Source organism: Haliotis rubra, unplaced genomic scaffold (assembly GCF_003918875.1).
Source record: "Haliotis rubra isolate DU_JTF1 unplaced genomic scaffold, ASM391887v1 Scf33, whole genome shotgun sequence".
Classification (NCBI taxonomy): Eukaryota; Metazoa; Mollusca; class Gastropoda; order Lepetellida; family Haliotidae; genus Haliotis; species Haliotis rubra.
Window position 1 is genome coordinate 1,098,012 of NW_025767002.1, and position 15,640 is coordinate 1,113,651.

The 15,640-nt window shown below is 39.3% G+C and overlaps 1 protein-coding gene and 1 long non-coding RNA gene across 2 annotated transcripts in view; one reads left to right on the forward strand and one right to left on the reverse strand.

Moving 5' to 3' along the window:
• The window catches only part of LOC124284103, a 156,665-nt gene that overhangs the window by 120,960 nt on the left and 20,065 nt on the right, over positions 1–15,640 (reverse strand). The gene's annotated exons all lie outside the window — the stretch shown is intronic.
• Positions 1,725–10,240, forward strand: LOC124284150. The gene is made up of 3 exons (XR_006900479.1): positions 1,725–1,735; positions 6,672–6,674; positions 10,061–10,240. It is a non-coding gene; the product is annotated as an uncharacterized LOC124284150 (long non-coding RNA).

A 15,640-nucleotide genomic window follows, 5' to 3' on the forward strand; every position in this document is an offset into this window, starting at 1 on the left:
AAAATGGATTTAATGAGAATGTGTTTAAAGTCAGTGGTTCATCATAACGTTAATATGGGCCGAAGAAACTTTAAACGAACATCAAACACGGATATGTACTTTCAGCTGCAACGACGTTTGTTTGATGTGTGGCATCAGATATGAAATATTAACTGTCAAATAACACCACACGTCGACTTCTTCTTATTTAACCGTAATAATTCAGTTATTTAAATATCTACAAGCATATTGTGCAAATATTGGCTTATTTTGTTTTGGATGCATTAATATCACTTCAAAGCTTAAAGTATATCTGTGAAACAGATCTAACAAATATAAATATAAATATGATATATTAGCTGTCAAATAACACCACACGTCGACTTCTTCTTATTTAACCGTAATAATTCAGTTATTTAAATATCTACAAGCATATTGTGCAAATATTGGCTTCTTTTTGTTATGGATGCATTAATATCACTGCTTGAAAGTATATCTGTGAAATAGATTAACAAATTGTAAAGAAACATTGGACAATATGTCTGTTATATTCCGTTTCAGCTAGATATTGGAGAAACGATTAAGTGTCCGCAATCCCGATAAAATCAAATCTTTTACTTAGATCCGATGCCTCTCTGTGAATAGCTGAGCAGGCATGTGGACTCTCTTTTGAGCCAGTCAAGACTTCCTATTTCCCGGGCAGCGTTCAGATAAGCATATATGATTTCTTTATCTCCAAAACGAATTTTATCGAGGACTTCCGACTGCCAAAATCAAACCACGCCCTCACATTGTTGTTCATATGTCACGCCCCCTGTCGCTTCTGTGCCGCATGACTTCTATACCAAAATGGTTGTAGGACTGAAGAAATAAATGTGTGGGTTTTCATTAGTAAGAATCGAAATTAGATTCAAGTGACAAAGATCGCACAAAGCAGATATCATTCAGTCAAAACAACGATAACATAAGCTTCTGCGAAAGCCTGATATTAAATTCATTTTCACTTTCATTTGTAAACAATATATACATTTATATCATGTATATCACATCAATCATATTTCTATTTAGTAGCATATGTTACACTTTGTTCATATCCCGATTACATGGGGAAATATATAGCATGTGCACGGAAAGAATAATTATGACCTTAAAGATATTTTGTTAGCTCTCCGTAAAATGAATTTTGATAACCCTATCGATCATATGCAGTGACACGTTCGACCTAAAATGCCTGGAGTGTTGACTTTGATGTCTCTATATACAGCTATATTTACTGAAGGGTGTCACATCTCAAATAGTGTTTAAGTTCTTGTTTTTGTACGAGTGATTGACTGAGTGAGTTTAAACTGCTGTGAATTTCAAATGACCCTTGTCTCGACTCTGGGCTACATATTGGCCCACAGCAAGGCTAAGACTGTGGGTTGGACTGACTGTTTGTTGTTTAAAGACGAACTCAGTAATACGACAGCTTATGGCGGCCGTCTGTAAATAATCGAGTCTGGACCACACAATTCAATGGTCAACAGCATGAGCATCGATCTACGCAATTGGGATACATGATCGGATGGTCAACTCGAAGAAGCAAAACTTTGGTTCGAAAATCAAAAGCGAATCCTGGCACAACTAAGGGAAGTAACTCTGCTGCTCGAGAAACGACGCGTTTAGACTATATGGACACAAATAGAAGTTAAATTCAAATAATACCTTAATGTAACCGTGGAATAAACTGACGCTTGCAAAATAAATACAGACTTGTGTATTATTCAAAACTACAAGGACTGGGGTATTGAAATGATCCAGTTCAGAATACTGAACAGTTACTTCTAGACCTGCACGTAATACTTTCGCTTCAGGGTCTCTGGTGTACAAACTTATACCCGTTTGAATAAATTGGCAAATATTACTTTAATGCTTAGCACTAGTCAGCAATTGTATAGCCTCAGTTATATAAACACAGTATTGTATGTTAAAGAGATCTGCAAGGCTCACACACAGTGCCGCAAGTAATTGGAAGTGTCAAGAGCTCTTGTTCAGCTATAACCCGGACAATATGGAGATTGACGTGTTCGCGCACCAGGACTGCTGGGGGTGTTTACAAGTGTATTAACTGAAATATTCGACTTATGTAACAACATTCTTGGGAGTATTGAAACAAAAGAGCTGAATCGTGTGGTTCAAGCCAAACGTTATTTTACAAATGCAATTTCAATGTGTGGTTTGTATACTCGTGAAATGCCCCTTTAGTACATTTTTCTCGCGAGAATCTCGCGAGAGGTGACGTCTAGGGCAGGGCGTGGTGCGAACTGGAGGCTAATATTAGACTCAGATGTCTCAGGTGTACTGGCTATATATACTAGGCTGATAAGGCAGGCCAGGTGGGCGAGGGGGAACGCGTAAACTACAACATTGGCACCAAACCCTGACCATTTTCTCCATCACGGTCTTAAGCACTATATATACATGTCATGGACAGACGGCAGAAGGCTGGACCTTGACCTTGACCTTTGCATGCTTTTCCCAAAAGCAAATTAAAAGTTTTAAGAAACGTGATTATTTGAAACCTAACACGAATCGTGATCTTGAACACTGGCACTAAACCCTGACCATTTTCTCCAGCACTCTATGCGTGTCAAGGACACATGACAGAAAGCTGGACTTTTACCTTTGCATGCTTTTCCCAATATCAAATTAAAAGTGTTAAAGTGTTATTTGTAACTAATTTAACAAAGTTATATCCCATTTTTGACAATTAGGGATACCAATCTTAGGGATGTTCAATATTCAACCGATTTTTAAAAAGTTATAGATTTAAACGACACTTAACACGAATCGTGATCTTAGGACGATTTTGTCTAAAAATGTCCAAATTGGCTTACAGGGTTGTCAGAAAGATAATCTGCTCAGATAAAGTGAAATATATATATATCAGAGTTCATTTGGTAACAACTTCAGTCAAAAGCGAACGCTATTGAAATAATACCCAAAACACCAATAAAAAACTTGAGGCTAAACTATGATGCTCGAATCAATCAATCTGAAAAGCTTGGTCTTCTTGTTGTCCCACACTTTAGGTCCAGTACCAGGTTTGGGGATCGATCATTCCAGGTGGCAGGACTCACTCTCTGGAATCAACTTCCACTGGAGTTAAGGACAATTAACAACCTGAAGATTTTCAAATCCAAACTGAACACATACCTTTTTAAGAAAGGATACAGTATCTACTTTTCATTCTTGAGCAGTACTTTTGGACTGGAATTGGCGCTATATAAATGTTGTCATGATGATGATGATGAATTACATGAGTATATCAGCATGGAACATAATTTTTCGTTTGTTTCATGTTCTGCAACCATCAGTGCACATGATACAATGCAATGTATTAAATTGAGATTGCATAAAATATTGAAAGGTGTCGCGGACAAAGCTTATGTGAGTAAGGCAGTAAGACTCCGTTTTTATTCACTGAAAGCAGAACCTCTTCCCCTTCCTCTAACACCTTGACTTCCAATACCAACGTTATCAACTGAAAACACACCTGGAGGTAAATGCATCCCACATATTATTATTATTATTATTATTATTGTTATTGGATATTTATATAGCGCACATATCCACGCACTAGTGCATGTTCAAGGCGCTGGTATTTTTTCCCTCGATCATTGGATGTCAATCTCAACGGCACATCTTATTATCAATCTCAACTCCGCGGTGATCATACAACTCTTGCTGCCACAAGGCGCACCGAGTTATTGCGGCTTTCTCATCCTTACGAGGTACCCATTCACAGCTGGGTGGACTGGGACACATAGTCACAGTACTTTGTCCAAGTTTACTGCACGTTGCTGTACCCGCAACTAGGTGTTTGCACGTATTCATGTGGCCACCATCTGGTCATATACCAACGGATTCGTGGGTTCTTTTAAGTGCACAGGGTTGTGTACTGTACACTAGGGGTTGTGACAACACTGAAAGAGTCTGCACACAAAGTTGACTAAAGGTTTTACACCCGGTCACAGGTGGGCTCGATCCCGGCACCTCATGCTCGCTGGATCACTAGCCTGGCGCTTTAGCCAGCTCGCCCACCGCGCCCCTTATATGACATAAACCACGGGATATTCAATAAATATTTTGTTTATTGACAATAAATACCAGTGATGAGAAGGATTTCTACTGACGCGCCGAAGTACGTGAAACATTTCTTTTTTTTCAGCCTTAACACATTGCAGTCATTCTTGTAGTGTTGATACCTTCAGAGGAGTAATGTAGAACACGCTTACAGAAGTACATCTAGAATGTCTACCCTGCTGAGAAACAAATTAAAACATATTTTTAATGATTACACAACACGTGTACGATCAACGCCCTAATCAATATTCGCTGTGGTGGGGCTGTTTTGTTGTTGCCTAAACACAATTAACCAAAACGTCCTGACACATTCTTCCAGCATATTCAAGCTTCGCTTTCAATTCCTAGGTTTCTAATGTTAATTTAAACCGAAGCGGACCCGTGAAGATCCGGGTTAGAATGTACCTTCAGTAACCCATGCTTGTCGTTAGAGGCGACTAACGGGATCGGGTGGTCAGGCTCGCTGGCTTGGTTGACACATGTCATCGGTTCCCAATTGCGCAGATCGATGCTCATGCTGTTGATCACTGGATTGGCTGGGCTAGACTCGATTATTTACAGACCGCCGCCATATAGCTGGAATATTGCTGAGTGCGGCGTAAAACTAAACTCACTCACTTAACCGAAGATATAAACGTGAGGGTAAAACAAATCGATCGAAACTGACCTGTTATGCTCTGATTGAAAATAACTTCGTTATATAATGACACCATTATCTTTTTGTTGTACACTTGCCGCGAAAAGACATGCCGTATTTTCTTTATTAGAGGTCTATCGTTCCGTACAGGCGTTTTAAGAGGCTTTGCGTCTGTTCTTTTTAATACTGGCAGTCGGGCAATTCAGTTATTTACCTATGCCAATTCTCACAGTCGTACAAAGGTTACATTTGCAAGAAACGGTCATTACAAAACGGCCTGGGGTCAAATGAGGATGGGTATATTTCGGACAGCATATAACCCGGGTTCATTTCGAGTCCTTGTAATGGTAGACCGGGCTAGGAAATATGGAAAAAATACACATTTGCTTAAGCAGCAACTCTGTGGTGATTGGGGGCAAAAATTGTTCCCCACCTCATGCTTATCGTAACAGTCGACCACAATGGGGATCGGATGGTCAGGTTTTTGTGACTCTGCTGATTGTCACCGTACCCAGACGGCGTGAGGTTATCATTCTATCAACCACTAGTTTATGGCGTTCAGACTGATGATCATTTACTGTCCGTATCATGCCCAGGTCACGGTCTAGGAGATATTGATACACGGCTATAGTGTCTGACAATGTTCACTCTCTCAGTAAAGTAGAAAATTGTCAAAATTTTATCTCATAAAGTGTAACTATTGATTTGAAACCTGCATATAATTTCCCATTGGTCCATCACTATGGTTAGCTTTGATGAGCTCATAACGTCGAATTCACGGGTAGTTATAAGCACAGCTTATAATGATACGAAACTAAAAATACGAAACTAAAAATATCACTGCTGCTTTGTCTATCGTATATTTACCGTGTCCCTGATAAGATTGAATTAAGTTTGTTTTGTATTTGTTATTGTTTAAGGTCTCAATCAGAAATATTCCAGAGATTCCAGAGAGACGAGGTTTGTTATTAATCGAGCAACGACCAGGAGGATCTGTCAAAGGAATTGGGATATGATGATGTGCAGTCAACCACGTCACTGAGCCTGACCATCCGATCCACTAAATAGTCTCCTGTGATAAGCATGGGTTGATTGGGACTAATATATTTATCCAGAATCATCAAGGGTCAAATGCGACTGGGAAATGACCCAAACACAAGCATCCCCTTCTCAATAACGGAGTCCTTTTGGGGGGACAGAACATTTGCAAGACGACAACGATAAGAAAACAATGAAAGGACCCTAACACAAGCTACTCTCGTCTGTCTCACAGTCCCTGAATTCTCCCTACTGCCTAGCCCTCCACGCACACACACACACACACACACACACACACACACCAAGCTAAAGCCCTAAATGAAGCAAGTCTATTCCTCAGGTTCTGAATCTCCCATCTCACTGGGGGGATTTGTTACTCCTGTTCAATATAAATGGGTTTATTTGTTACTCCTGTTCAATATAAATGGGGTTATTTGTTACTATCAAAATTATATCTATTCAGGGACTAAGCGTTAGTCTTAAGCTAAACCTTCCAAAAACATTCTTTTCTGAGGACAGGCCATTTGCAAGGCGACAACGATAAGAGACCAACGAGAGGACCCAAACACAAGCATCCCTTCTCAGTGACGGTGTCCTTTGTGGGGGACAGACCATTAGCAACGATAAGAAACCAACGAATAAACAAACAAACCCGTCATTCCAATAAAATTAATTATGCCTCCTTGACATGTGCATGTATTTCGATAACTCTGTAAGCAGTGAAAGATTATCTAACATAAACAAATTGTAAATTTGTGATCGTGTGACAGTAACCTCTCTCTTATCAACAATGAATCCGTCTGTATAACACTTCCAAAACACAGATACGCAATAGTGAAAATATGTCAGACGAGTTGTTCTTATGTGGAGGGCTGCTATATCATCGGTTGAGGCTGTTAAACGTTGTAGCTGTTGTAAGAAATAGTAGTTGCATTGTTAAGCCATAATCTATAATAATTCCATCCTCGTCTCTCCGTGCCATTTTATGGAATTGTTCCAGTAGCTATATTCACGTTAGGTTTGTGTATATATAAGCCTAAACAGTGTAAAATTGAATCCTCGAAATATCTTTCGACCACGAAAACACAAATTCGAGTCAATGGCTGCAAAAAGGGACTCGAATCGAAGTTCCCATCTTTGAACAACGTCGACCGGTCAAGAATATCGTTGGCCGGTCATGAAACAAACCGTTTACCATTCATAAAGTTACGTTGGAAAGTCGTAAAACTACGTTGGTCATTCTTAAAACAACGTTGACCTGTTACTGAGAAAGGAACCGGTAAAGGAGAGCATATGTGTGTAAAACTTCCTTGTACTTTCTAATGTGGCGAGGGAAAAACAGGATTAAAAAACGGGAGGACCGATGTCCATTGAAAAATAGCATACTCTGAAAATGGTCAAATTCTATTTGCTTTTTTACTGAACATGAGTTGATTGAAATTTATTAATCAATATGAAATATATACTCATTACATTTACTCAAACATGCTCTCTAGTCCAGAGTCGATTATTTACAGACCGCCGTCACATAGCTGGAATACTGCGGAGTGTGTCGTAAAACCCCCAAAAACAAACAACATCAGATTTCGCGTACAGAACATAGGTAATGGTATTTGTTCTATATAAAAGGTTCTCAAATATTCCGAGAATATAAAATATAGCGATCATCAATGCAAAGCTTCTGAAAATGTCTCTTTAAAGTTCTGTCTTGTACTCATGTAAACCAATGATAGTGTTGGGATATCGCTGGAACCACCCTCACCACACTAACTCGTAAACGTGTGATGTCAGTGATAGTGGTAGGTCCAGTCCCACACTCCGCTATGATAAACAACCAGGCTCCCGATCTACAAAGTGTTCGTCAAGTTACGACCAATCGTAAGTCTATACCATATCATAGGCTTAGTGATGCGAACTACTTTTTGTGGATCGGGCACCAGTCCCTGAGTATCAAGGTAGGGGTGCTATCGTGGCAACAGTATTTCGATAATTAGCGATACTTAGTACGCGTACCGTAATGTACCTAGTTAATACAATAAAAGAACTGAAATTAAAGCCAGATGCTTATTTACAAAATTGGGCACACATCACTGAACCACATCATTTCCCCTTCTGCCCAGCCCTTTCTGCAATGCTAAAGCCCTAAATGAAGACTTTTAGATTTTCTCAGGTTCAGGAATCTCTGAACTCTATTCTCATAGGGGGTCCTTTTCAGTTTTAAAGGAATTGTTTGTTTCTATCCATATTCAGAGACTACGCGTCAGTCTATATTCGTGGTCTGCCCTGTTGGACACAATGAAATTGGAACTGAGCTAAAGAATGTTTTGAAAAGAGACGGGGTTATGTTCAAATATTTGTTCTGAAAGTTTCAGTCAAGTCCCCGTTTGTTTTTCTGAAACCGAAACGTTTTAATGATATGTTATAATGCATACCAATTTAACATTTAAAGATTGACCTAATTCAGACTGACCCTGTCTCAGTTTCAGACTGACTGACTGAATTTGGTTTTACGCCGCTTTTAGGAATATTCCAGCAACATCACGACGGGGAATACCAGAAATGGGTTTCACACATTGTACCCATGTGGGGATTCGAACCCAGGTTTTCGGCGTGACGAGCCAACGCTTTAACCACTAGGCTACCCCACCGCCCCCTCAGTTTCAGAGAAGAACGCAGTACATTGTCTAGACCTGTCGTATTTCCTCATATAAACATAGACCTCGAATAAACGCCAGGTCTCGTTCACACGCTGGTTCTAAATCAAAACATATGTAGATTTTATATGTACAAAATGTTCCCCTTTATCGTCTTTGCAATTCAAAGTAGGGAGTAAAGAAGAATGTCTGAAACAAAATACACTCCATGACCTATGAGTATTAGTTGAGGAAATACGGTACTCTGAAAAGGGCCCGTGCATTCAACAAGGTCTCACCTCAACCTCTTTATCGACCCAACTGGCGGATTGATCAGAATACGGGTTTTAGATTGTCAGCGAAAATATTACAAACCACAGTAATCTATTGTATTAATCTGTAACCGGATTTTCCTGAAATTCGTGAATGTAAGATCATTACAATAGGCTGCTAGCTAACCAGGAAGTGATCTCGCTTGACGTCACACTGATGATGTTATCAGTGAAATCCGTGCAGTTGGCCACGAAGGTATGGAAGCGTATTAATGCCACAGTTTAAGAGATTTGTAACAACACCGAAGATAATACTTACATCTACCTAGATGATGCTTAATATCTTCTACGTACATGCAAAGTATCTTCTACAAGATGAAAGTATCATCTACATAGATGTAAGTATTATCTAACTATATGAACGTATCCTCTACGTAGATTAAGGGGCGGATACAGCTTTTTGAGAAGGGGAGTGTGGAGGTGGGGGTGGTGCACAGTGCATTTTCACCCGTTTTCACGAAAGTTGGTCATGGTCATTTAATAAACTTTCCGAACAAAAGGAGGGGGTGAGGGGGTAGATGAAAGTATCCTCTACGTAGATGTAAGTATCCTCTACGTAGATGTAAGAATCCTCTATGTACATGAAAGTATCCTCTACGTACATGGAAGTATCCTCCAGGTACATGAAAGTATCCTCTACGTACATGAAAGTATCCTCTACGTACATGGAAGTATTCTCTAGTATAGATGTAAGTATCCTTTACGTAGATGAAAGTATACTCTACGTAGATGTAAGTATCCTCTAGGTACATGAAAGTATCCTCTACGTAGATGTAAGTATCCTCTACGTACATGAAAGTATCCTCTACGTACATGAAAGTATCCTCTACGTACATGAAAGTATCCTCTACGTACATGAAAGTATCCTCTACGTACATGAAAGTATCCTCTACGTACATGAAAGTATTCTCTACGTACATGAAAGTATCCTCTACGTAGATGTAAGTATCCTCTACGTACATGAAAGTATCCTCTACGTACATGAAAGTATCCTCTACGTACATGAAAGTATCCTCTACGTGGATGTAAGTATCCTCTACGTACACGAAAGTATCCTCTACGTACATGAAAGTATCCTCTACGTATATGAAAGTATTCTCTACGTACATGAAAGTCTCCTCTACGTACATGAAAGTGTCCTCTACGTAGATGTAAGTATCCTCTAAGTAAATGTAAGCATCATTTACGTAGATGATAAAATAGTTTTCGACTTCTGGCACTAACCCGCTTCATATATGTAAATACCACTGTCTAAAGCTATGATGGTACCTCGATATAGACACATCAAGGTTGTTAGTGAGACAAATCGGCCAGAGGCAGGGGTGGAAATAACTTTAAAATTGCTAGTGTACTCAGGTACAGTGCCACATGCAAAATCACTTGCCCGATCATTTTTCCACTATACCGGCCGTTTTCTTGTTGATTTTTTAAATAAAAAACATGATTAATATTGGAAAGTCAACTTGACACCGGTACAGCATGATATACAAAATTACTTGCCCGACAGAAAAAAACACTGGACTCGGACGTCGGGCAATGGGTTATTTCCACCCCTGCAGAGGTTACATAAAACAGAACAGAAATCATTGTTGATAATATGACAACTAATTCCTTCCTCTGAGTGAGTTTAATTTTACGCCGCCTTTAGGAATATTACAGCAATAGCATGGTGGGGGACGCCAGAAATGGGTTTCACACATTGAACCATATGAGGAATCGATCCCGGAACAACGTGACCGTCGAACGCTTTAACTGCTAGGCTTCCCCACCGTCCCTTCTTTTAATTAGATCATAATATCACATATACGTATTACCTATATAGATGATAAAACATTGTTGACTGTGACGCTAACACGCTTCCATAGTCAGGTACACCAGCTGCATCCCCTTTAGAGGTTAAAATGTTCTGCATCCTACTGATGGGACGTGAACGTCATTCAGTGCAGCGCTCCTTTAGGGGCGAGGTGATATGATGCAACAACGACTTCGTGTCTTTCAACATGTTTGAAACACATTCAACAAAATATCACTACTTCAAGAATTCATCTTGTTATATCTCTTTTCACTTATTATACACTTTTCACTTAATATCACTACTTCAAGAATTCATCTTGTTATATCTCTTTTCACTTATTATACACTTTTCACTTAATATCACTACTTCAAGAATTCATCTTGTTATATCTCTTTTCACTTATTATACACTTTTCACTTAATATCACTACTTCAAGAATTCATCTTGTTATATCTCTTTTCACTTATTATACACTTTTCACTTAATATCACTACTTCAAGAATTCATCTTGTTATATCTCTTTTCACTTATTATACACTTTTCACTTAATATCACTACTTCAAGAATTCATCTTGTTATATCTCTTTTCACTTATTATACACTTTTCACTTAATATCACTACTTCAAGAATTCATCTTGTTATATCTCTTTTCACTTATTATACACTTTTCACTTAATATCACTACTTCAAGAATTCATCCTGTTATATCTCTTTTCACTTATTATTAACTCATTCGGTACCATGGATTTTGAAACCGATTGGTCGGCACAACGATATCCTCTATTCAAGTGAGTGAGTTGATTTTTACCCCGCTTTCGCCAATATTCAGCAATGTCACAGCGGGGGACATTCACACATCGTCACCCTGTGGTGAACTGAACCCGGCCCAAATGGCGTGACGACCGAACACTTATCCACTAGGCTGCCTCATCGGCTACCTCACTTACTCTCATGAGCGAGAGGAATTTGGTGTAAATTAGAGCAAAGGGAAACTGCAGAATTAGGCAAACTGTAGCGCAAATAGGGCTGCGCATCAGAGCAAAATTACCGGTCTTTCTATGTGCTCGCGCATAGGAAGACTGGTCATTTTCTAATTGTTGCGCAACCCTATTTGCGCTACAGTTTGCCTTTGATTAGCTGACTGACTGAGTTTAGTTTTACGCCGCTTTTAGCAATATTCCAGCAATATCACGGCGGGGGACACCAGAAAAGGGCTCCACACATTGTACCCATGTGGGGAATCGAACCCAGCGCAATATAAATAGAGGATACTAAACGACCTTCAGTGTAATACCATTTTTATTAAACGAGTTAATGATTTGGTATCAAACGAGCGAAAGCGAGTTTGATGCTAAATCTTTCACGAGTTTAATAAAATTGTATTTCACGGAAGCGAGTTTAGTATTCTGTTTATTACTCTCCAACATAGAAACTGCCTACGAAGTTTGATGACTCAGCTTTCTACGAGTCAAGCAAGGTCTAATACCATTGTGACAGAGGTATTAGCATTGTGACGTCATAACTGTAACCATTATGACGTCATACGTCTAGCGGTATTACACTAGTGTAATATTGCCGTAAAAATATTACACTGCAGTATCTTCCACGGGCGAGTAATATAGGCCAGTATATATATAATATATATATCATATATTCCCTTTTCAGCCAACTTTGTCCCCATAAATATAATGGTGAAAAACATAGTTGCCAGAGGTTGATTTTGGTTGGGTTTGGTATGATGTAAGAAAACATGGTCATAATTCATTTTAATCGGAAAATTGTCTGTTTTCGAAAATGTCCAGGTCTTTCAATATTTCCACTGGCCTAATAAGTGGCCTTATTATAACTCTCCATAGCCACATGGGGTGCTTTCCTGGATATCTGTAACACAAATCCCAGCTGTTCCATTATAGAAAGCCTGGGTTTGAACGCCGCTTACAAAGCCAGCAATAAGACTGAAAGTGGATTGGTTGGCTCAGAGTGATTGACAGTGTGTTGAACCAGCAGGTGTTAACTCAAGCCTATCAAATCTGGTCATCTGCACACAGACATGATAATGCGGAATTATGGTTAAAATTCCCCCTTTAAATCCACCTGTGGCAATCAGAGCACGTGTAGGTGAAATATACCGACATTGCCACCACTTGTGCCAAACCTTTGATCGCACTCTCGTTAGCCTCTGTTGGCGCAGGTCCCACATTCAGACGAAGGGTGTGTCTGGATCTGACTTACACCTCCATCAAGAAATAAACTTAAATATTTATTCCAGCAGCACTGGTATCTGTACTAAAGGGCGGGAGTAGATAGAAGCACGGTGCTGTTAACGTCAGTGTCGTCTCACAAGGCCATGGTCAAATTGTGGAGAAAACGACAAGTTAAAGAAGGAGTGAGTGAGTGAGTTTAGTTTCACGCCGCTTTTAGCAATATTCCACCAATATCACGGCGACGGACTCCAGAATGGGCTTCACACATTGTACGCATGTGGAGAATCGAACCCGGGTCTTTGGCGTAACGAGCGAACGCTTTAACCACGAGGCTACCCCACCGCCCCAATTGAAGGAGGTTCTGTTGCTCACCTGCTTGATCCTGGAAATTATATTCATTGTTGTACATCTTGAATTTGCCTGTTTTTTCGAATCTTGAATGGTTTTGATCAAATTAAAAGTAAGTTTTCCAAAATCATGTTGCAGGATTAAATTTGTTTTCAAGTGGTTTAGAGGGGATATAACAAGCAAAGGTTGTGTATAGTCTGTCTGTAGTGAAGACGTACCGATGAATTGCACTTTGAACAAAAAAGTAAATCAAATAAAGTGAAATTAAGATTGCACATTAAATGAAACCCAGAGAACAAGAAGCGTTGATTTCTACGGTAGTCTAAGTTAACGCTCATAACGCACCTCACGTGCATTTGTTTCACTGTTCCAACTACTGCGCGTACCCCCTTGTAATACAAACGAATAATAGCGATTTGAAACTATGATCGTTTGTTAAACAACTTTTATCCTAAGTTGAATAAATATTCTGAGATTTAAATGTTCAATTGACAAAGTAAAGTTATGAGGATTCGCAATCTTAATTTCACTTTATTTGATTTACTTTCTTGTTTAAAGTGAAATTCATCGGTACGTTTTCACTGCAAACAGACAATAGATGACAATGGCATTTAAAGTTTTACCAAAGAGGAACATCGTTCTCCCAGTTAAAGCTTACACGCCTTGATGTCCATGAAATTATACCATTAATTCGCTTTAAACTCAACTCACTCACTCACTCACATCAAGCTGACATCTATCTGGAACACCTTTCCAAGCCGCGCTGAACCGAACATACATATTGAAAAATGAATAAATGGCTCATTTGGAAATTTAAAAACTTGGTTTGAATTTCATATTTACGTTCCAGAGATTCTATTGCTTGAAACACACACTTAGATTTTCAACATGTGCTGTTAAATCTATTTTCAATCGTAATTATGCATATATATTAATATTATCCTCAAACAAAGGGTCGAGGGTCAAATATAATACAATACATACCGACTACATAACATATTTCACGATGACAAAAAACAGAAAGTGGGTCAGATTAGCATTTTCATATCGAAAGGTCGATGGAGTGTACGAGCAAATTTAAGAGGCAAAATTTCGCTGTGACTACCATTCGAAACGTAGTTTCTAATGAGGTACCGAAAAAATAGCATTAAGGATTGGCATACCGGGATGACTTCCGTGAAGAATATGTGTCCATGCATATTCGTGTCTCTTTACAAGAACATGGCCCAAAGTACAATAAGGGGCTAAATAATCATTAATTTAAATAAAATATCCAGATTATATTAATGATAAGAACAGGTTGTTCCTAGACATGACTGGCGTCCTTGGAATGCCCGCATATTACGACTTCCCTGTTATAAGGACACACTTAGTGTGCATCCACGGACCAATCATTCAGTACAGCCTTGGAGCGCGGTAAAATTCTCCCGTCAATAAGCATTGTTCTATGAGATAATTAAGTGAGCAATATATAATGATGGTTGATTACGTCTGCGTTCCTGTTTTAATAATAGTGAATGGTGTTTACATGGTTTGTGTTCCACAGTCAGAATTGGGAGTTGCCCACGTTATTGACGTTCGTTTGATGTTTAACGCCGTGCTGGGCTGAGGTTACAGTCTCAGCTGATTAGCTCATCGATTAATATTACTGTTTTTCTATCTGTTGCTACAGGGTGTCTCCGATCAATTTATAAGAAATTACTGCCCGTGAGCATCGAATATCTAATCTCTAATTTTCATAAACAAAAAGGATTCGAATTCGAAAAAAAAAGCCGGTACGAGTTTTAGAAAAACAAGATGGCGGCTCCTAGAACTCACAACAGGGTGTTTAATCACAATTCAACGCTAACCTTTTATGAATAATATGTTTGGAGGTAATGAATTAGATGTTTTAAGAAGAAATATATGTAGATTTGAAAAATATTTTTACGTTTATAGCCAAACCACGCCTGTCGGGGAACGATGGCATTTAAATCAACCAAGTCACCGAGGTTAACAACTCGATCCCGTGACAGTGAGTGAGTGAGTTCCGTTTTACGCTGCTTTTAGCAATATTCCAGCAATATCAGGCGGGGACACCAGAAATAGGCTTCACACATTGTACCCATGTGGGGAATCGAACCCGGGTCTTCGGCGTGACGAGCGAACGCTTTAACCACTAGGCTACCCCACCGCCGATCCACTGACAATAAAATATACAACAGCAGCTGTATGGGGACTTCTTCTAACCCCATTTTAACCCCACAGGGGTTTATCAAGGGATAGATGATTTATATGTAGACACTCGAGGGCCTTTCTATTGGCTTCGGAGCTTTTCGCCAAACAATTTTATAGTCCCCTTAAGCTTTATGGCGAAGTTATGAAGCGATACATCGGCAATATGAACAAGCATGGTCAGGAAACGACCTGTCTCCCGGCTTCCAAATAATCCCAACAGGTGTCCGCTAAACCTTAATGTAAACATCTGACTCCTTGAAATCAGATTTATGAGGACTCGCGACAAATTGTGACTTAACTCAGCTCATAGTTGAGATATCATCACTGAGGT